The following is a 24,209-nucleotide window of genomic DNA, read 5'->3' as shown; positions in this document are numbered from 1 at the left end:
CGCTTGAATACAAATCAATACCGCAAAATGCCAACCGAGGATTGATATCAGCATTACTATGGAAACAGACACTCCACAAGTTGCATTCAGACACGCCAAATATGGCTATCCCATATCCTAGCATCATAAAACTACTAAATAACACTGACTCGAGCAAAGAATACAGGCTAAATGTGGGTGGGGGGGTGTTGGGAGTCCATTTACCACAGCTTTTGACCAGTCAACGTTGAAGTGCGCCAGGATTCGACCCGGGTGCGCAAATAACTCCCGCTTTGTAAAGAGCTCTAAATGATATGCTTTTAAGAACAATTATTTCTCGGAGTTGCGCCGAGCAAAAAGAATGAAATAAATAACGTCAAAGCCAGGGGAGTGCAGCTGAGTGGCCCGACCTTATTCGTGATTAGCATAATTGAATTTCAAACGATCTTGTGGCGTATTGAGGAAAATGTTGAGAGCGTGTAAATGGTCCGCACACCTCTGTAATATCGTCATCTGAATTGCTGATGTGTGGCGTAGTGGCGAGTGGAGAAATTCGACAATTATTGAACTCGTTGGCTGCCACTGACGGCATGGGACGTCAAATTCATTTTGACCGGGAGAAGCGAATAAACGTTCTTTTGAGTTACAGTGGACATACAAGCATTTCGAGATACGAGTAAAATTTCGAGCAAATAATTATCTCTAGATACGAGAAAAAATTCAAGATACGACCGAGCCAGGTGGCCAAGACATGAGAGGCTGTTGATCATTGTAGCACACTGTCTTTTTTGCCGCATCTCTTTCGTGTACAACAGCTATCTACGAGCACTGGGCGGAGCGTTGCATTTTTTCAGTGTTTTTTCCCCCCTTAGCCTGTTAGCTCCTGTTGGCGGAGCGATCGCTAATTCAAGTCTACTTCTCGTTGGCAAGTGGTCATGCGTTATCCTATTGTGAGGACATTTGTGTGCATCATTTTCGGAATATTTTGAAGGGAATACAACAGCAAACAGCCCATCGATAGCGAAAGTCAGGGTGGAGGCGGGGCAAACAGAGCCAACCCGGCGGGAGACAAAAGGTATACAAATGTAAAACAAAATTAGAATTAAATTTAGTGTAAGGTTAGATCAAACTTATTTTTGAGTGTGTCTGCATCGTAATCCAAGTTCATTTAAATTTGTTTGTTATGTTACGATAGCGTTGCTGTGAAAAAAGCCCGCTCCCCCTCCCTCTGTCCGTCTCTCTCTCCCCCCTTCAAAATCCGTATAATTTTAGTACTATTAAACACATTTTAGTAATATTAAACCACGAGCTATGTGTTACTTTGTTAATAGATGGCGAATTAGAACAAATAAAACATTTTTTGCATTCCAATATCCTGTTTTTGGTGTTTTTTCAGAGGGTTGGAACGGATTAATTTGTTTTTAGTTCATTTCAATGGGAAACGTTCGTTCGAGTTACGAGAATATCGACATACGAGCTCAGTCCCGGAACGAATTAAGCCCGTATCTCGAGGTACCACTGTATTTTGAACACACTGACTAACCTGGCCCTGTAACTTTTGACCTAAGACAGGCTCCTCCTGAACGCGAGTGCTGCGTCACCCCCTAAACATGCTCCGAAAATCTCTACTCCGCAGGTTGTAGGAGCCAAGAGTCGAATTGGCGGACATGAGCTGGCTTGGGTCCCTGAGAACAGGTGGTTTTAGTCGGTCGGCTCCTGCCAGTCAAAATTCGGCGGCAGCCAAGGAACAGTAGCGAAAATATGATTTTGGCTCATCGGCCAAACTTTTAACAATAACACGAGAAGGCAACTAAGAAGCTGGTCTCCAAAACAACATATGCTGGCAATGACGGCGAGATATCGCCCTGGAGGCGAAATCAACCGGCAGATGCTTACGAAGAAAAAAAATAATGTTCTGGCTCCATCAATGACTTCTTAAATGGGTCTACATGACAGAAGAAACCGCCCTGCTGCTCCCCGCCTCATACACACAAGTACAAAAAAACAAAAATAAACTACTGATATACTTCTTTAAGGAAAAAAAAACAAGACCTTATTTGAAAATGACAAAACAACGTCCAACTGCGCCCTGATTTGAACAAAACATTCCGAGCATATTTGGAACAAAATAAGCGAAAAATGACCGACTGTTTACAGTAAGCAATGTCACATAATTTCGCCCTGAAGGACAATCATCAAAGACCAATTTATTTTCCTAAATGCTATCCAGACAGCAATGGCGGCCCGGCGCCCGGGGACACGTCCTAATATCGGCGCGACAATCTAATGTTCTTGGAAACAGATTGGACGGGAGACAATGCGGGGACACGGGAGAGGTGACAAACAAGCACGCAGAATGAAATGAAACGCTGTGCGGTGCGCACAAGATGACGGGAAAAGTAGAAAATGACTCCAATATTTCACTTGCAGCCAGAAATCCATTTCTGAGGTTGAGCTGAGAATAATATTATCATTCAAATATTATTAAGGCTATTTTAAAAGTCAAATGAGAAGGGTTGAAGAATATAGATCAACTCAGGCCTAAAGTTATTACCTAATAGACAAATATGAGGGTAGGCTGGAATGCTGACGCAGTACATATATTTGCTTAATGCGATTTTTTTGTATGAAGTTAAAACTGCCCTTTTTTTTTTAAATAAAATGTGAACATTCTAAAAAATTAAAATGGCGACCACACTAATTTGGTGCTGGTGTCATTTCGGCTGTATATATATTATATATAATAACTCGGAGCTTGCCGTCATTCCCGGAGGCTTAAGAACTACAACCGCGGGACCCAGCATTTTGGAAGACTCATTTGGGCAATTGTGTAATTCGGACACAGAAAATGAGGACTTTGATGGATTTGTGGGTGATGATGACGTGAGTAAGTTCTAAAATGTCTAAATAAAGTACAACCGAACTCAGTTTTGCTTCCGTTGCCTTTTTAAAGCGTGTTTTTAGCGTAATTTCCCTGCATAATTCCCTGACCTAAACCCCATAGTGCCATTAAGAGGAGGATGAAAGCCACCAGACCCAACTATGCAGATGCTGTAAAGACAACTATCAGTTCAATTTGGGTTTCGACTAAATCTCTTCAGTGAAACGAATTGATCGCCATTTGCTTTATAGTCCCATTCTTACTTCAGGGGGTACGTTACTAAATTTAATAGATTGGACTTCACTGAGCAACAAGCCTTAGTGTTTTTTCTCTTACAAATTTGCAAAAAAACTTTTAATCCCATTTCGCTCTGAGCCAAGAAAGCAGAGTCTTTATCAAAAGTGTTGTCATGGAAGCTAGGTTTTTGCTTCCGTTGACTTTCTTTGCTTTGGTGGCTAGCGATTTACTTGTTTTTGTTTTCCCAACCTCTATTTCTTTTTTTTTTTATATCCGACCAAGCGACTAAATTTGGATTGGGCACATAGAAGGAAGTAGAACAACCACTAAATAGCCTACTCTGCTTTGAGCAAGGTACAAAATGACATGTGGACAATAACACTGGAACCTAGTTTGGATATTTTTTTAGATTTTCCAGTAAGTAAATGTAAGTTTTACCTTTCAGTAGATCCGATGTCAAGTGCTTCCATTTTGGGCTTTCCTTTAACCCTCAGTCACGGGTGCCATAAGTTGTATGGTAAAATCTCCCTGGAATCTGCCATTGGTTTCCACTCTGCAGAGGCAAACCATTCCATACATGATTTTATTGCACCATTTTAATCATGACATATCCGTATCAGTCTCAATGACTTCATTTTGAATACAGTGGTGCCTCGACATACGAGTGGCCCGACTTACGAGCATTTCGAGATACGAGTCAAATTTCGGGCAAATATTTATCTTGAGATACGAGACAAATTTTGATATACGAGCAGACAGCGGACGCGAGATGCTGCTCATAAGAGCATCATGGCCACTGTCTATCTCCCCGCAACTCCCTCGTGTAATGTCTCTGGTCGCAACTCCCTCTTTGTGATGTCTCTGCGAGCACTGGGCGGAACGTTGCATTTTTTCAGTGTTTTTTTCTTCCTATTGGTCCTTGCGAATGGCGAGGCGATCGCTAATACGAAATTTATATATACTACTCGTTACTTTCTTAATAGATGGCAAATTCGAACAAATAAAACATTTTTTCCAATCCAATATCCTGTTTTTGGTGTTTTTTCAGAGGGTTGGAACGAATTAATTTGTTTTTAGTTCATTTCAATGGGAAACGTTCATTTGAGTTACGAGAAAATCGACATACAAGCTCAGTCCCGGAACGAATTAAGCTCGTATCTCGAGGTACCACTGTATTCTGACAAGATGGAAACAGTGTGTAGCATTGTAACATTGCAACGTGACCTCGCATGGGATTAACATTCATTCTGAAAACAACTGTCACATTCACAGTCAAGGTCATTAAAACAGTCACGGTTGCCATGTAAACCTTCTGCTTCCTTTTCATGTATTTATCTCCAATTGGTGTTCTTGCCTACACAGTATGGCATTCAGGGAGAAAGCAATAAACATTTTTATGAAGCAGATCGTCAGTCACTTGGAGGTTGCCCACACTCTCGTGGAATTATTCAAAATAACCCAACTCATAAATGTCACACAAATGTGGGCGAGAGTTACGAGGTACACCGTGAGGGCGCGTTTATGACGACTTGGAAAGACAGTGGACGTTCCGAAAGCGAAGCTGAAAGAGAAACGGATGACCATCTGTACTTCCAAATATTAGGTGGCACTTGCTCATTTCACCTTCCTAATAATTTCGAAAAGTGTGAAAATAACACTTCCCAAAAGAAATTGAAATACACCTGAATGTACTAAAATACTCCTCAAATTGAACACAAACACTTGAATCTAACTTCTAAATGTCAAATAACCTTGAATCTATTGAAATATAATATTATTGGAATACTTCTCGGTATACGTAATACTTCAAACAAGAATTTTTAATACCAAACAGTCATATCTACTAAACACTCCCTAAAATGACAACTCAAAAGAATCTAAATACTGCGAGATGTAATCAAAAAGTTTGAAAAAGGATATTTACATATTCCTAATATTTAATCCTTCCCCAATACTGTTGACCCTAATGAAAAACTCACTACAAGGGAGTAAGTACTCTTAAATCTTCTAGATGTATCAAATACAGTACTCATCTAAATACTTACATGTAAGAAATCAACGAAATATGAGGAGTAATAATATAGTAACCTAGAGGAAAATTGGCAAATATTTATATACTATACTGTATTGTATTACACTATCATGAAATTGGTGATTAAAACTGCTACTATATATATATGTATATATATGTATGTATATATATGTATATATATGTATGTATGTATATGTGTATATGTATGTATGTATATGTATATATGTATGTATGTGTATGTATATGTGTGTGTATATATATATATATATACATATACACACACATATATATATACACATACATATATAAAGTGCATTTTTTTAATACTGTCCTGATATCACTAGTCGTAGAATATTACATTTATAAAATGATTGGACAGCAGAAAGTATCCTGCATATGAGATATATTAAACATAGAACAGGATTCATTTTGCTCGGGAGCCGCACACGGCTCGAGAGCAAACATCTTGGCTGCGATAACCAGCGGAGAAATCCCTGGCGCAACTAGCCGTCACATTATTTTGGAGTGGGGTTGAAGAGAGCGGACTTGGACGCTGATTTCTAACACTCTCCATGGGGGGTTCTAGCTCGCCTGCCGGCATCAGCTCGGACTCGAGACCAAACAAGTCGGCGACGACCCGTGAGAGCCAAGGTGGGAAGGAATCCCGCTGTTGCCGCTAGCCCGTTTCTGCCTCTAACCCGCTGGGCGTTATGTAAGCTAACTGGGGGGATAAGAGTAAGATTCTGTCCACCCACAACGACGTATTGCTCAACGGGAGCAGCGTTACTTGACATATTCTCAGCAAACAATCCCGACCTTTGGCGTCTGTACAAGATTTGAAAGTGGCACGACTCGCCTCATACAGTGGTACCTCGACATACGAGCACCCCGACATACGAGCATTTCGAGATATGAGTAAAATTTTGAGCAAATAATTATCTCTAGATACGAGACAATTTTCGAGATACGAGAAAGCCAGGTGGCCAAGACATGAGAGGCTGTTTATGATTTTAGCGCTTTTTTTGCCGCATCTCTTTCGTGTATACCAGATATATACGGTCACTGGACGGAGCGATCGCTAATACGAGGTGTATATATTACTTCTCGTTGGCAAGTGGTCGTGCGTTATCCTATTGTGAGGACATCTGTGTGCATCATTTTCGGAATATTTTGAAGGGAATACAACAGCAAACAGCTCATCGATAGTGTAAGTCAGATTGGAGGCGGGGCAAAAAGAGCCAACCCGGGAGAAGAAAGGTATCAAACTTTAATACAAAATTAGAATTAATTTAGTGTAAGGTTAGATTAAACTTATTTCTGAGTGTGTCTGCATCGTAATCCAAGTTCGTGTTACTTTGTTAAATGATGGCGAATTAGAAGAAATAAAAACAAATTTCCAATCCAATATCCTGTTTTGGGTGTTTTTTTTCAGAGGATTGCAACAAACTCATTTGTTTTTAGTTCATTTCAATGAGAAACGTTCGTTCGAGTTACGATAATATCGACATACGAGCTCAGTCCCGGAACGAATTAAGCTCGTATCTCGAGGTACCACAGTATTTCCAATCTTTTGACATACTGATGCCACAATGAGAAAGCCCAAAAAATAAAAAGGTTCCATCTCTTGTGCCCAGTTTGAAAAAGGAACCTAAGCAAGGCCATTTTGCTGATAGGGAATAATGGAAAAACCTAATGTGTGTTTCAGCCTGAGAGGTGAAAGTGATGGAGATGCATGATGACGATGACTCATGCGTATAATGCACGACTCTGGTGTACGAGCCGTCAAACTCATGTTGCGATACAGCGTCAGATTGGCACCCGCGCTGTTTAATTTCGCATCCTTCCCTCAGGCGTGCGGAGAGGTTGTTTTCATCTACTCGAATACGGGAATTTGTACACTCGCTTTCTCGATTCTGTCTCATTAAACATGAAGCATTTGTTGTCTGAAAGCATTGCAAGTTTCAGAGAGTTGGAGTTTTTGGCATCTACTGCAGGGGTGCAAAAAACATACTGTCTGCTTCGGGGGTCCAATCTGGTTGTTCTGTCTAACATGCACCTTATAGTGGATTTATACCGTACATACAAAATCAGGTGCTCTTATTTTGACATTTGTGCTGTGCAACTGGAAATTTGCCCGTTGTTTTATCGAGTGCATTCGTTCATTTGCCCGGTCAATATTGATTCAAATGGATAATGTACTTGCCGCGTCGGTTGGATTGGAGCAACGTTGGACGAAGTTGCAATATGTGGGACCATGTTTGACAGGAACAGGAAAATAGATTTCTGAAATGTGAAATATTGTTTCAAAAGTGCAATTTCAGTGAGAAGTTGAAAGCTGAGAAAACCTGTTGATTTGGGTTTTCGAGGAAAAGTTCGATTTCTGGTTACCCTGATTGGACATTTTACTCGCTTTCCAAAACTTGACAAATGTTTGAAATGCTACCAAAATTGTCACATTTTTCCCCTTCTCCAAAGTATTAAAATATGAGAATATGGACACTGTATTTTTAGACTTTTTTCCCCGATAAGTTTCTGCAGTGAGTTTATTTGCGGTTTGACACTTTTACAGTGTATGGGCTCACAAATTTATAACAACCTTGTAATGGAGACCGCAATATTTCCACAAAAAAACGAAAAAAAAAAAAAAAACAAGATCTACCCAAGACAACAAACTCATCCTCACTGGCAAAATGAAATACCGTATTTTCACGACTATACGGCGCATCATATTTTTAGCCGCAGTGTCAGTAACGAGTGCTATTTCTGTATTTTGCACACACAAAGGGAGCACCGTTTTTATAGACGTGAAAATACGGTACACACCTTGAACGGAGGCGAATATTCACTCACCGATTGGTGTTGCTCTTAACGCCAAGGTTGAGACAAATGAGCCTAAATGATTAAAGTTGCTTACGTGAAGAATTGGTGGAGGCACCACAACGAATATGAGCCGTTTCTGCATTTATGACACGACTCGCTGTTGCATTTGGCACATTTTCCGGTGTAAATGATGCACAAATCAAAGTGCGGGATTAACAAGCAATTTATCCCGAAATGGGCGACGTCTCCTGCATGGTGATTTGTTTGTTGACTTACTACCTTTGTGAGTGTATTCCTGCGCACATGTACACACTCATTTCCACTCCAAAAGACTTCTCTATGCGATAACGTCACCTTTGATGAGCAGATGGTGAATGTGTTGGCTAAATATAGTACCAAAGGAAAGCTTCTTCTTTTCTTCCAAATAATGAGTAGTAGTCATTTAGATTTGCCTGAAGGAAAGTGAGTACATCTTGAATTCAAGACAAAAATGTCAAGAGGGGGCTCATGGAAATGCATTCCTTCTTCAACAGGAAGAAAATTAATGGAGAGGGAAATGCAAATGAGCTGCTGATGAGGTGGACTTCTCCAAATACAAGAAAAAAGAGAGAAAGTGCAGAAAATACCAGAATCAATTCCTTGGTTACTCAGACACAAGTCACTACTGTATTTTCACGACTATAAGGCGCACATATAAGTCTTAAATATTCTCCAAAATAGACAGGGCACCTTATAATCCAGTGCGCTTTATATATGGACCAATACTAAAATTGTTATCACGATAAAATAAAATAAATCAGTCGCTAGGGTACACCATCCTCTACAGCTCTCACTCACTATTTTCCCCGTAGAAAAGTACTGCACAGTGACTGCTGGGATATATAGTTCTTTTGTCAATACACCCAATGGATTGTGGCCTGTATACATCGACATCAACACAGCTTTACGAAGCATGGAAGGCAGCGTTGGAATAGTTACGCTAGCTACTAGCTAGCTACTATTTGCGAATGGATTGTGGATGAACGTATACAACTCAGCATTTTCGATGACTCATTTGGACAATTGTTCAATTCGGACACAGAAAATGAGGACTTTGATGGATTTGTGGGTGACGATGACGTGAGTACATTGTAAAATGGCTAAATAAAGTACAACCTGACTCAGTTTTGCTTCCGTTGCCTTTTTAAAAACGTGTTTTTAGCGTGTGTCCGTATGTTTAAGCTGGTGTATGTTTTGCCATGCCTGGCTGCGTCTATAAAAACGGTGCGCCCTTTGTGTGTGTAAAATACAGAAATAGCACTCGTTATTGACACTGCGGCTAAAAATATGATTTTATGATTTTAATATGACATCTGCGCCATAAAACCAGAAATTTGTGAGTCGTGTGATCGAGGGGTGCTGTCAATGATTTAACGAGATAGTGACCCAAATAAAAGCAGCCTGGAAATGCCCCAAAAAACTAATAGGATCCAAAATCTACAAAGAGTAACCCATAAGGCCCCTAAAATGACAAGGAAGTGATGCAAAATGAACTCAATCCCTGCTATTGGCAACGATAGGTGTCCAATTCACTTCAACTGGGAGGACTGGCCGTGGATACTCATCTTTCAGTGCAAATGACAGCAGTAGATGTGTAACCTATTTTAATATCTTATTTGGGTGTGAATGAACGAATATTCAACAATTACGGTCAGTGATTTATCATCAAATCGTCCGAGCCACGAGTTTTAATCGCCATGAGTTTGACACTCCAGCTTTAAGGCACCTGTTTTTTTTATTTTATGTTTACACTGACTAAATTGAGAATTAGCCAGATACATATTTCCAATTAGTTTTGAAAGCTCTGCAGGGTAATGCCAGCAGCCACCAAGCGTCCTGGAAAAGACATCTCACGGGGGAACCTTTTTCCACAAGCGCATCCGAAGATGCGGGAATAGACTTTCCCCGGAAATATCAAATCTCCTCTGCCACACATCGAGTACACCCAGAGGCTTTGGCTAGGGTGTGTGTGTGTGTGCCTGTCTGTCACTAGCAACTCATCCTGTTTGAAGATAACTCAACACGCTTCCACTACAACCTCTCTTTTTTACGGCTGGGTATCAAAATCAATTTCCCCCACTGTAGATTCCGCCCTAAGCTTCAGATCCCTCGCTTGCCAGACGGCCCAGCTGCCCATCATGTGGTAGCTTTTAGTATTCTGGACAGTAATTGCATCAGCGATGTGCAGAGACCGTCGGCTTCATTTACAATATGCTGTGAATATTGAAAACGACGATAAGGAAAGATTGTACGGTGTGGATTCCGCATTCAAAAATATCCCGTGCTATAGGGGAAAATGACATTGTGGATTTCCCTATACAGTGCTACCTCGACATACGAGTGGCCCGACATACGAGCAATTCGAGATACGTGTCAAATTTCGGGCAAATATCTATCTTGAGATACGAGACACATTTTGATATACGAGCAGACAGTGGACGCGAGAGGCTGCTCATAAGAACATCATGGCCACTGTCTCTCCCCCGCAACTCCCTTGTGTAATGTCTCTGGTCGCAACTCCCTCTTTGTAATGTCTCCGCAAGCACTGGGCGGAGCGTTGCATTTTTTTCAGTGTTTTTTCCCATTAGTCAGTGCGAATGGCAGAGCTTGTTCGCTAATACGAGTGTATACTACTTTTCGTTGGCAAGTGGTCGTGCGTTATCCTATTGTGAGGACATGTGTGTGCATCATTTTAGGAATATTTTGAAGGGGAATACAAAGTCAAACAACCCTCGATATTGACTGAAAGTCAGTGTGGAGGCGGGGCAAATAGAGCCAACCCGGGAGAAGAAAGGTATCAAAATGTCAAACTAAATTAGAATTAAGTTTAGTGTTAGGTTCGATTAAACTTATTTTCGAGTGTGTCTGCATCCTAATCCAAGTTAATTTCAATTTGTTTATGTTATGTTACAAGCCTGTTGCCGTGCAAAAAGGCCCCCCTCCCTCCCCTCTCTCTCCCCCCTTCGAAATCCGTATAATTTTAGTACTATTAAACACATTTTAGTAATATTAAACCACCAGTTATGTGTTACTTTGTTAATAGATGGCGAATTAGAACAAATAAATATGTTTTTCCAATCCAATATCCTGTTTTTGGTGTTTTTTCAGACGGTTGGAACAAATTAATTTGTTTTTAGTTCATTTCAATGCGAAACGTTCGTTTGAGTTACGAGAAAATCGACATACGAGCTCAGTCCCGGAACGAATTAAGCTCGTATCTCGAGGTACCTTTGTGTATGAAGCTCCATGAGGACGGACATAAATTCATCGAAATTGAAACAGCTAAAGACAGCGGGCACAACATGTTGACGTATGGGCTTCTCATATTCACTGTTACAAAAAGATTGGGTTTAACTTCAGTGAATTTCAATTTGTTAGTTCGGACTTCACTGAACAAGACATTAGCTTTCCCACAAATATTGTACCGAAAATATTGCCCCCAACATTAAAAAAAAAGTATTACATCATTCGTCAGTGGTTCCAAAGAAACAACTTCATTATTTTGGCATTAGTAATGAAGCTGAAAGATATTAAGACAAGCATCCACTCCATCGTGAAACATTTACCGCTGCCTAATTATTTGAAGACATTTACAAAACTGCCAGCGTTGAAATTAACACACTAATTTATCTCCATGCAAGTGCCATCCAATATTCCACTTTAAACAACTAAATCATACAAAAAATATGTTGACAATGCTTCTATCAGAAAAGCTAAACAATGCTTTTATCAGTTCTTAGCTGTTATTGATACTGATGTAGCAGAAAATCAAGAAATGAAGGTTTAATTGGCAAAAATTCCCAAGCCCGCATTTCTGGAATCAGGCAAATAGCAAAAGAATGTTACGGCTACAAGTCTGAGCTGAGTTTCCTCAAAATGACCTCTACCTTGAGACGATTACTCACCCGCGGCTAGAGAAAACTAGCACTCCGAATGCTGCCATGGGCCTGAAAGAAGCAGATGGCAAGACCAGGCAAACTGCCACGAAAACCATATCGATGCTCATATTTTTAGCTTTCATTTCGTTTGACTGCACAGATATCTCTCGCGCTGTTTGCCATTTCGTTCTTTTTGCGACAGCTTGCTGGAATTCGACCCCGTCATGTACTATTTTGTAAATGCTACGAGCCAGGACGAAGGGAAATGCAAGAGAAAAGACAAAAAGACACGTTTAAGGCTCTATCAAGTGCTGGATACACAGGATTTAATGATGGAACAATGTCTGATGTGATGGGGCGATACCCACTGAGAGAGAAATTGTCAAAATTGCGTGATGTCGATTTAATTTGATCATACGCTCTGAAGTCTAATGGCAGACATGTCCCAAGAATTGATATCATTGATTTCAATTCGTACTAAAAAGATCAAATGTTTGGAATGTACGCCTTTGCTTTCCAACAGGATCAATATAAGTAAAGCTTTTTAACCGACAAACTCTTCTGCTTTCTTCTCTTTATTTGAAAAGTCCAATTTCCAAATATTTTCAGTTTTCTCCCGTGTAATCTGAGGCCAAATATTGACATGGGAAAGTGTGTGCAGACATTTTAGCATTCCCAATAATCCAGTCAGAGCCCTGAACGTTTACAAACGTGGCTGCAGACCAGAGCTTTTATCTTCCTGTTGACAAGCTGCTTTAATAAGGCTCCTAATTCAAGTAGCTTGACAAGAACTAATAGCAGGTGCAGCCCCCGAACAACGGATATTGCTGATGCCGACGATAAAGCTGCTATAATGCTACATAGCTTAGTTTCGCATCTCCTCTCTTTTGCATGTTTGGTTTTGAATCAAACCTCGCTCCATCACTCAAGAAAGGTTTGAGGATTCTTTCGTAACGCTTCTGTTGCTGGCCGTGAGATGATTGTTCCCATCCTCAAAACCTCACCCAGGGTACGCATCGTTCACTGTTCACTCCATCCCAGGAGAGTACTGCTGAACTAAGGCGGCTTGGGCGTTTCATGCGCCGTTAGCTTGGCTGCGGGCTCTCTAGTCGATGCCTGCCAATCGTGCGCATAGTCCACGAGTGAGAAACCCTGACACTACTCCCTCTGGGAATGTGATGTGCAAGCCAAGTGATGTCTACCAACCAAAGGGAGTCTGTTCCTCGTATACTTCCTTCTGGTCCCAGTGCCGTTGACGACATGCAGAGGGTTGGGACAAAGTGGGAGTCACGCCAATCTGACGCATTCACACCTCACGAGGGAACTGAGTTGATAGTGCGAGCTGGGGCATCCATCGCATTCACGCCATGTGCCAGCAGCTTGCGTTTTAGTCCCCCTGAGCAACACATGCTTTGGAAAGAAATGGTCTCTGCTTCATCAAAGCCTCTCCAATTACAAAGGTTGACCCGTACAAATCAGATCCTTTAACGGTTCGTCTACGGTTTGTTTCGCTACTTCTTTTTTAGCAACCCCATTTGGTAGGTATTGCCCAGGACTAAAATCTGCAAGTTTTTACTTTCACAAAATTAACAGGGAGCTTCTTAACCCCCCCCAACCTTTGCCGGGCGCAATCATCTCATTATGCCAGGGTGTGAATTATTAACAGCTCATTGCAGTCGGCCATTTAGCCGCATTGCCTCTGTCTGAGCAAACGGGTGGAACAGTCAGGTCACCGTCCACGCCGGCAAAGGATGGGGGCGGATTGCCTTAGCTATCTCCTGTCGGCTAAATGAAAAAAAATGACAGGGAATAAAAGCTGACTGCAGCTGTAATCAGAGCCGGATCTTGACCCCTAAAGTCCTTGCGGATTGGCCGCCAGACATACGCTACCTTTCATAAAGCATCCTTTTAGCTTTGGCTGGGACTGAAACTCATTTCAACAGCCCTCAATGGATTTGCAGATACAAGCGTTTACGTGGTCCTGCAGCTTTTCAGCTCTACTGCATGGCCATTTGTTTGTCTTGCATTGCTAATTCCATTTTATTTAAATGTACTTGGGCAATTAAGTCCCGCGGTAATAACAGACAATGATTGCATTATGCAGCCTTGGAAAAACTGATGCATTCACCAGCTTATTAATTGACTATCAAATCCATGTAATGTGATGCGGGTGGCTACGTCGAGCATGAGCAATCCATAAGTGAGACCGGGTTGTCTGAGGTGGCTCGTGTACCATCTCGGTAGAGAAAAGAGGGAAAAAATGTGGTCAATCATCAAACTGCAAAATGAATTTGACGGCTGAGAGAAGTCCTCATCGAAAGGGAAAAGAAATTGGATATGAACGATGACCTGCCACGAAATCCGATATCCCACAATGCCATCTGTCAGACAGCGGTCAGGGAATAATGACAACGGCTAATGAAAGTTGAGCCCAGTTCGGTGGTGCTGGTGGTTTAAATCAGTTTCTTGCTGACTCAGTAGGCCTTGCTTGATGTAATAAAGCAGATGGATGTGAAAAGAAAAAAACTAGCAGCAACCTTTGATAGTATAGACTCATTCAAAGGAGAATAAATAGGAAAGCAGGTGGTCCACAGTATAACCTGCACTGTAGATTGACATAATGACATACACTGTCAATGTTAAAGCTGTCAGAGTTGAATATACAGAATGGGCGGGTCATCGCAATTCATCTTATAAAGTAGACACAAATCAGACCAGTGATATAATAACTGGTAAATATATTCCTACAACTATGTGTTTCTAGATGTAAACTTCATGGCCACAAGATTCGGGCTGCAACTATTAATCCATCAAATCAAATAAATCAACCCGAAAAAAGCTCTCAATTGAATATTTCTGCTCCGATGATTCGTTTAATTAGAGTGACGTTGTTATGGTTTGTTTTTTTCAAAGTATTCGTGAGTTTCACATTCTATGACCTGTATTGATTATAGCGTACATGATGAAAATGAGGCCCACCTAAGGCTGTATGTTTTTGGCTGTTTTGGCAATTCAGTGGAATTTTGAGATACGTACACTTAAGTGTTTTGTTTCAGCATTTACCGTATTTTCACGACTATACGGCGCATCGTATTTTTAGCCGCAGTGTCAGTAACGAGTGCTATTTCTGTATTTTACACACACAAAGGACGCACCTTTTTTATAGACGCAGCCAGGCATGGCAAAACATACACCATCTTAAACATACACGCTACACCCACACGCTAAAAACACGTTTTTAAAAGGCAACGGAAGCAAAACTGAGTTTGGTTGTACTTTATTTAGCCATTTTACAATGTACTCACTAGCAGCTAGCGTAACTATTCCAACGCTGCCTTCCATGCTTCGTAAAGCTGTGTTGATGTCGATGTCCCGGCCACAATCCATTGGGTGCATTGACAAAAGAACTATATATCCCAGCAGTCACTGCGCAGTAATTTTTCTACGGGGAAAATGGTAGAGTCGAGGGCTGCTTGCCGTAGTTGTGAGAGCTGTAGAGGATGGTGTACCCTATCGACTGATTTATTTTATTTTATCGTGATAACAATTTTAGTATTGGTCCATATATAATGTGCACTGGATTATAAGGCGCCCTGTCTATTTTGGAGAAAATTTAAGACTTTTATGTGCATCTTATAGTCGTGAAAATACGGTAATTCCCTTTTCAAAGCGCAATCTGGTCAAAATAAATGTGACCAAATTTGAACAATTGTTTCTTCGTTTTACAACTCCATTTATTCTGCAAAGTATGAAATGTTTGTCATCCGACGACTCGATTAATCCGAGTAACCAATATACAATAGACCAAAATTGCTAGTTACAGGCCTACGTGACATGATCTAAATTTTCAGAGGATAATCAATGGCAATATCAAACTCGAATGAGGCAGACTGTAGCAACCTTTATTTCTTGGACTAGTCTTTCCATATCGTTTCGTATATTTGAGGAAATACCAGTCGGCCTAATGGAGAAGTCGAATCCCGCCAGAGCTCATTTCTTGCTGCTTCCAAACCACATCAATAACCCACACGGTGGCCGCTTATAAGTTTTGTCCAATACTTAAAACTTCCAGTGTACGCTGTATATGATGAATGCGTGACTGCTTGGTAATTTAATATGCCCTCCCCCCTGCAAGACGAGCACTATATTCAAAAGGTCAATCCGTCAAGTTCTCCGACTTTTCGCGGGCTCTATTAAGTAAGAGAGCAAGTTGAGGCATAAATATCAACGCCAACCTTTCATTCCCAAAATGATCTGCCAATAAATATTTGACATTTTCATTAGAGAAATGTTTGCCCTAATCTGAAATGTTGTCAACAGAGCGCATGTGAGGCAACAGTGGCCCGGAGATTGAAACTGTTCTTTTGTGTACCTCTTCTCAAAGCAGCGTATGTAATGTTAATGGCCTCTTAAATAAACTGTCAATCGCCAGCCTTGTTTTGCGACCCACTCGTGTGCACAAGTTTTTGTTTCCGAGCTGTAAAGTCTGTTCCTCAGTCATACACACGTCCAGGAAAGCATTCTCTCTCTCGCTGTGTGTGTAAAACAGCCGACTTAATAATTGATCCCATTTGATCCTGTCATTTCCATTTCAATCTACACGGGCAAAGTCGAGAAGAAGCGTTGAGGCCCCTCGCAGATGCAAGGTGACTGATGTCAAGAGGCTGAGTCTTATTTTTCACCGTCTTCCCGCTATGCACTCTGTTGTTGTGCTGTCAGTGTAAATCATTGCATACCTTTTAGTGTGGGCCAAAAGGGGAATTAGCTATATTGAATCTAAGTGTTTAGTGATGAACGGTCTTCTACAGATTGTCTCGGAGCACAATTAAAGCCAGGACAATAGAATTTAAGAGTAATTAATGATTGACATACGCTGTCTTGTTTCAGACGTGGACAGCTCCCTCTCCTGAAATACTGTGTATAGTGGTACCTCTACATACGAGCACCTCTACATACGAGCACCTCTGTATACGAGCAGCTCAAGATACGAGGACAATTTCGAGCAAATAATTAGCTCTAGATACGAGAAAAAATTCGAGATGCGAGAAAGCCAGGTGGCCAAGACATGAGAGGCTGTTTATCATTGTAGCGCACTGTCTTTTTTTGCCGCATCTCTTTCGTGTATAACAGATATCTACGAGCACTGAGTGGAGCTTGCATTTGGAGGTGTTGCGGGAGTTCAGTAGCGAGGAGTAGTAGGTGGAAGGGAGGGCCGCCTGGCTACAAAGGATATCAAAGACATGCTAGCGAAGTGGCAAGAGTTTTCTGATTTTGTAGAAAATATGCGTTATCGTATTGTGAGGACATTTGTGCGTGTCATTTTCGAAATATTTTGAAGGGAAGGCAAAAACAAACAACTCTTGATGCGTTCCTTTTAAAAACTCCTGCTGAACGTCCGGGTGGAGTCAACCCGGAGAACAAAGGTAAAAAAAAAATAATAATAATAGAATTCAGTTTAGTGTAAAGTTACATTAAACGTATGTTTGAGTGTCTGTATATATTAATCCAAGTTAATTTAAATTTGTTTGTTCGGTTACGAGTGTGTTGCCGTGGAAAGTCCCCCCCCCCCGCCTGCCTCTGAAGTTGTTTCAGTGCGTTTAGGAGAATGCCAGTGACTTTTAATATATTTCTTTAAAACAGAGTCTTGTCTTTGTGATATACTCACATGCCTGCCAACCTATTAGTGATTGCAATTTTCCTTATTAAGCGATAAAAAAACATACAAATGATAAACGGCACATGTTTACTCACATAGGGCGCACTTTAAAGTCAAAAATCTTCTATAAAGTAGCCTTGGGCATGCACTAAATTCAAAATTGACACTGGCATCTTGAATGTCTGGGTACATTCCTTGCTGACTTGCTACATAGAGTGAAAAGGTGGACATGTGAAAGGGAATATGGTTTACTTTCAAGCAGGGTAGAACGTAAGAGAAGGAAGTTGAATAAAGGGTCAAAGGTGCCCAAGACATCTAAAAGCGATATCGGTTTTTGCTTGTATTGGCGGTAAGTGCTTCTTTAGAGACTTAGCAGAAGGGTCCTCCTCTAAGAGCCAAGTGAGAAATATTATTTCTTCTTTTATTATTTTTTTTGACAAGCCCGGCTCCAAGTTCCAAGCGACGGATCTTTTTTCTTGAAAGGCAGAACTGCGGTGTGTCCTTGAGAATAACCTGCCTGTAATGAGTGTGCCGTAATCTTCCGGAGGAGTTACTTTTAATTGACAAAAGAACCATCAAAGGCAACTTCACAGATGGGACTAAGCCTAAATTATTTTTTAATTAAGAGGGATGTAAGGATTCCTTGCTTCCCTTGGCGAAGAAGCGCTTCCTCGTGGACCGCCTTCAGATTTGACTGTGAGGTTATTGTACAAAGCAGCGCTTCTTGAAAGTAAGGCGCTCAATAAAACTGCAATTTTTCCAAATGTAAGAAAATGGAATGACTTTGTCGTTAGACAAAGGATTTTGCAAACATGACAAAACAAAGAAAAGTTGTCCCTTGCTATAGAAAATGACCTCAGGTTGCTTAACTATGACATATGAGGGCCACGTGAGACGAAATCCTGGAAAATGGCAAAAATGGTAGCAAATTAAATTCTCTTCTCCTTTCAGTTGCGCAGAGACTTTTATATACATGGCAAAATAGAAGCGGGGGAGTCGACCATCAAATGAGCAGGTGGAGGAATGAAACTCGTAAATCACCCTGCGTCTGCCATTTCTTCTGACAACAGCTTAGCAATAAACAGACTCATTATTGCAGTTGCAATCTTTGGCCTGTAAACCTGTGCTGAGACAGTCATAGTGATGATATTACATCACTGTTGATGCTGATAGGCCAGGAGGAGACCTGTCCTGCATCTGTATGTGCATTCCTTTGAAACAACAGCTGCAATGGCTTGCCAGTTATTCGATTACAGCTCACAGAAGACGGACCGCACAGTTACATCGGCGGTGAAAAATGACGAGAACCAGAGCCGGTTGGAAAAGATCAGTGTTCATGACCAAGAGGTTGGAAATTAGCATGACTTTAGCAGGGGTGTCAGACTCGGGTTGGTTCGCAGGCCGCTTTAATGTCAACTTGATTTCACGTGGGCCCGGACCATTTTAGATATAATATTTAGATTTTTGTTTTATAAATGGATTAAAAGAACTGGATTAAAAGCCCTGAATATTCAGTTTTTTATAGATCTAACACAATGTTTATTTTAGCTTTTTTATATATATTTTTAGATTTTACAAAATTATTTTTGAACTAAAAACACAGAAAAAATGGATCAAAAATTACAATTATTGATTTAAAAGGGCGAAAATCAGGAAATTTAATATACATCTATACTCTTCATTTTAATTTGATCCTAAAACAGGAAGTCGGCACTCATGATTTACTTTCCCGGGCCACACAAAATGATGCAGCGGGCCAGATTTGGCACCCGGGCCGCCACTTTGACACCTGTTGTTAAGTAGTTTACCAGCAAGACAACAACTACAGGCTTATTACAAGTTCCTCTGTCAACAGTCGAACAGTACGCACAAGTCACCCGCATAAAGACTTGACTTTAACGTACTCTTACGGCATCTTCCCGGCTTCCAGCCCACCCGAGCACACAGAGAGACGAACGACACGGCTAATTAGCCCCTTGTCTGGCTTTTCTGCCTCCCGTTCCCTGAATGCCGGATCACAAAGCGTGGGGTCGCCCGTTCATCGTGGTGAGGTCAAGCGATCCTCTTGGAGTCGAGTGAGCGCCTTATTGCTCTCTAATAAGAGTTTCTCCAAAACACGGTGCCCTGTGCTTTGTTTACTAAACGGGACTAATCGCAGCCTGGCGGAATAAGGAATCCCAACTGACTCAGTTCGTTCTCCATTATTTATTGGCTGCATAGCTCAGTTCGTAGTGCCCCCTCGGTATTCTGTCTCGACTATGCTTGGCTGCAGAGTGGCCAGAAATGGTACGATTATGACAGCGGTAGGCAACTTTGAGATTTCCTGAGATCCGAATGACTCGAACAGACTGATGTTTATATTGTGTGCATCTTAAATTAACATTGGGACTATGTCAGAGACAAAGAAAGAACTGAGAAGAACAAAAACATGATTGAACATACTAGGAGTTACGACCGAGTGCCGCTCTTACGCTGACAATGTTATTGCCGCGAGTTGAAAGGAGAGTTAGATTTTTCAACGGTTTCTTTTCAACCGAAAGCACGGAATGACTACAGTGACGGTGACAAAATGACACCAAAACCAACTCGTGCCTTTAGAGACAGCTCAGAAAACCCAGCGACTAATAAATGAATGTTGAACATAGGACAGATTAGAGCACATGTATCAATGTGGCGGCCCGGGGGCCAAATCTGGCCCACCGCATCATTTTGTGTGGCCCGGGAAAGTAAATCATGGGTACCGACTTTCTGTTTTAGGATCAAATTAAAATGAAGAGTTTATATGTATATTAAATTTCCTGATTTTCCCCCCTTTTAAATCAATAATTGTAATATATTAATCCATTTTTCTGGGTTTTTAGTTCAAAAATAATTTTGTAAAATCTAAAAATATATATAAAAAAAGATCAAATAAACATTGTTTTAGATCTATAAAAAACTGAATATTCAGGGATTTTAATCCAGTTATTTTAATCCATTTATAAAAAAAAAAAGATCAAGTTGTTTAAAACTGTCAGCAGCAAGGCATTACTTTTCCGTTTTTTCTTTCAAAGTGCAATCCACGTCATTTTCTTTGTTAGGAGAGTGACACGTTAAAAAGAGGGTAGATAAAGAAACATTGATTACAGTGTTTTTGATGCAGTGTGAAGTACACACGCAAGAACACGCCATTATACTCACATGGTGGTAAAACTGAGGCAAAACACCAAATGTCGGCGTCTCAGATAAATGTTTTCGGGCATTTTTGGGGAGTTGAAGTTCAAATAAAATTTCCCAATTTTCCCTAAATATCTATTTGGAACGATTGATGGCTCAGGTTCTGAGATTTTGATATTTTTAGCAACACGCAAGAGACTGACTGCAAGCAAGCTTTAACAAACAAACAAACAAAAAAAGCCGAAACACAAACGACATGATTGGCTTTGTAAAATTCTCACTATTAGCTGAAGAGGGAGCATCGAGCCTGATCGCCTTCATCACCGCTAAAGCTCTTCATTAATCTCCATCCTTGAGGTCAAGGAGGTGGTCGGTGCAAGACGAATGAATTAAAGCTCTGCTGTCAAGAAATGAGCGATGCGCGACCGAATGATGAGGATGGCTCGCTGACTTTTGTGAGGAATCGACCCCGAGCGTCCGCAGAGGTTCCCCAGTTTTACATCAACGACACTTTTCTTTCGTGGAATTAGCGAATCAAGTTTACCGGTATAGTTCCAGGTTTGCCGCAGGGCAGTGAAGCGTACAAACAGCAGTAACTTTTTAATGTTGCTAATCAAAACCGCTGCAGCGCAGGATAAAATGAGGTTATGTGCAAGCCATACGCCCCTATAATAAATGTGTCTAAATAGAGCTTAATCATGTCCTGAAAGGGAATCTAATGGGTGGCTACAGCCTGAAGTTTTATATCTGGGCAACCACAAAGTACAGTGGTACCTCTAAGAACTGAGAGGCGGACGTGCTAACCACATGCCCACCATGTCGCTATTTATTTCATTTTAAAAATGATACGATTCTAATTCAATTCAATAAGAGAAAAAGTACTGCTAAAAATGACCGTATTTTCTCGCATCTAAGCCGCCTCCGCGTATTAGCCGTACCCTTAAAATAGCCTTAAAATCGTTGAATTTTACAATTTCTCTTGTATAAGACGCCGTCCTGATTCCCAATTTTCACCTCCATATTCGTGGTTTTTATGGGGAGTACAATTGTGTTACTTTGAAGGGAAAATCTTCAGAAAAATCCTCTCACGTGGTATTTCTGAGATACTGCATGAATTGAAAGGATCGTCTGCTGCATTGCACATTATTTGGGTCAATATCTTAAGTTAATATGCCTGTCTTTGTAAATGCAAACTATCAAATTGTTCAATTTGAAAAAAGTCTATCTTGACGAGAACCTAATGCCTTTTAATGACAGAAATGACAATTTTCTTACCAGAAATTGAAGACGTTGTGGTGGCAATATTGCTTCCGATGTTGAAATATCTTGATTCTTTCGATGGTTCATATTACTGCAATAGTTGTCACTGTCGAACAAGAAATAAAAACAAGATGTCAGCGCCCTGAGCGAGCAATGGCAGGCACAAGTAAGAGGTTTTATGCAAGATATGGTTTATTTTTGGTTTAGCGTTTTATCTGTTTATCTTTTTTTCTATTTTGAAATAAATGACCATATCGGCCGCATTGTCTTGCGTTATGGCGTTTCGTCGGCCGCATTGTCTTGCGTTTTGGCACGTATCAAAGTGGCGGCCCGGGGGCCAAATCTGGCCCGCTGCATCATTATGTGTGGCCCGGGAAAGTATATCATGAGTGCTGACTTTCTGTTTTAGGATCAAATTCAAATGAAGAGTAAAGATGTATATTAAATTTCCTGATTTTCCCCCTTTTGAATCAATAATTGTAATTTCTTAATCCATTTTTTTCTGTGTTTTTAGTTCAAAAATAATTTGTAAAATCTAAAAAATATATAAAAAAAGGCTAAAATAAACATTGTTTTAGATCTATAAAAAACTGAATATTCAGGGATTTTTAATCCAGTTCTTTTAATCCATTTATAAAAATAAAAATCTAAATATTATATCTAAAATGGTCCGGCCCACATCAGATCTGGTCACCATCAATGTGGCCCGCCAACCAAACTGGGTTTGACACCACTGCGTTATGGCGTTTTCGTCTTTGTCACTTTGCAGTTTCGTGCATGTCAAGTCTAATTTGTGCGCATATAAGCCCTCACCCTGCATTCAGTCATAATTTTTTTTAGCGAAGAATACGGCTTATATGCGAGAAAATACAGTACTTAAAAAAACTGACAATTTTCATGTCGACAATGTCTTAAAATAGTCAATCGAGGGAGCCCTACACACACATTCACAACTGCATCATAGTCAAGGTTTGCATATTTTTTCTACCATACTTTTCACAACGTATCAGTGAGTTTAGTAAAACTACCAGCTAGTTTGGCTTTGGTTTTTCTGGCATGTGGCTGACGACTCGAGCATGTTGTGCAGAGAAAGAGGTCAAGGAAGGAAAAAGTTCCAAAGCGGGTTTGCTGGATGAGATGAGGTGCTCCAGGCGCTCAATTCCTCAGCACCTCCTTACTCTGGCAACGCGCACAGCATAAAATCAGATCACAGCTTCTCACAGGCTGGCCCCTCTGTTGGCTAAAGTGATTCAGTTGCTGCCAGAATTCTGTCAAGAGTTAGCGATAAAGCACACTGGGTGTACGGGCTCCTCTCTCAGACCGGCTCGAGAGCGACTATAGTTTCATGTTTAATGCTGCTGGCGTGTACAGGAGCAGGTATTAGGCACGGACGAGTTGAGCCGGCTTGAGCTGACAGGTTTGCTTGTACTGAGCGGCCGCGGCGGCAGTCTCACAGCTATGATAAGCTCACAGGTGAAACAGGTCAGAAGCAAAAGACTCCAGGAGAGCTGACCTAATTTGGACGCAACATGTCAGTCTCTGGAGGTTTAAGCATGATCGCTGTGACCAGGTATTTAAAATTTGGGCATTAACACTGTATATGGGTCGATCCGGAATCAGACATTTGAGGTTACACCCTTTAAGTTAGACTTCACAAGTGTACAGAATACTAAAAAAAATACTGTTTCCGCGTAAATATTCCTCCCCTAACACCAAATATTTCATTTAAAAAAGGAATTGAAAAAAATAATTTTTGGGAGGTATTAATGGTTTCCCTGCTGTTTCGTTATAATAACTGCTATTTTCCCTATTTTTGTCTTTCAACTTACAGGTAATCTTGTTAGCATAATATTTTGAGCATGTTACACAATCCAACACAATATCATTGTATGTGGTCACATTAAAAAAACAAGACAAAAAAACACAAATCAAATGATACATAAGTCACATCAAGTCAACAGTCATATCACTGAAAAGTATTTTCACGACTATAAGGCGCACCGCATTATAAGGCGCACCCTCAATGAATGACACATTTTAATTTTTTTCCCATATATAAAGCACACTGGATTATAAGGCGCCCTGTCTATTTTGGAGAAAATTGAAGACTTTTAAGTGTGCCTTATAGTCGTGAAAATACGGTATATGTGCAGTTATGAATACAATGCAGTGAACAATAGCAATTTTGGATGACCCAAGGGGTCAAACAAATCAAGCATCTATTTTGGTCCAAGGCCAATAAGTGTTTTGTGGTATTTTATAGTTTAACCT

At 40.7% G+C, this 24,209-nt stretch overlaps 1 long non-coding RNA gene across 1 annotated transcript in view; it reads right to left on the bottom strand.

Moving 5' to 3' along the window:
• Positions 1 to 21,953: 21,953 nt before the first annotated feature.
• The window catches only part of LOC144068769 (uncharacterized), a 138,222-nt gene continuing 135,966 nt past the window's right edge, over positions 21,954 to 24,209 (bottom strand). The window contains exon 10 of the long non-coding RNA XR_013298304.1: positions 21,954 to 22,044. This is a non-coding gene — a long non-coding RNA (uncharacterized LOC144068769). The remainder of the gene's footprint in view (positions 22,045 to 24,209) is intronic.

Source organism: Stigmatopora argus, chromosome 23, assembly GCF_051989625.1.
Source record: "Stigmatopora argus isolate UIUO_Sarg chromosome 23, RoL_Sarg_1.0, whole genome shotgun sequence".
Taxonomy (NCBI): Eukaryota; Metazoa; Chordata; class Actinopteri; order Syngnathiformes; family Syngnathidae; genus Stigmatopora; species Stigmatopora argus.
This window is presented reverse-complemented; position numbering and strand designations above follow the sequence as displayed.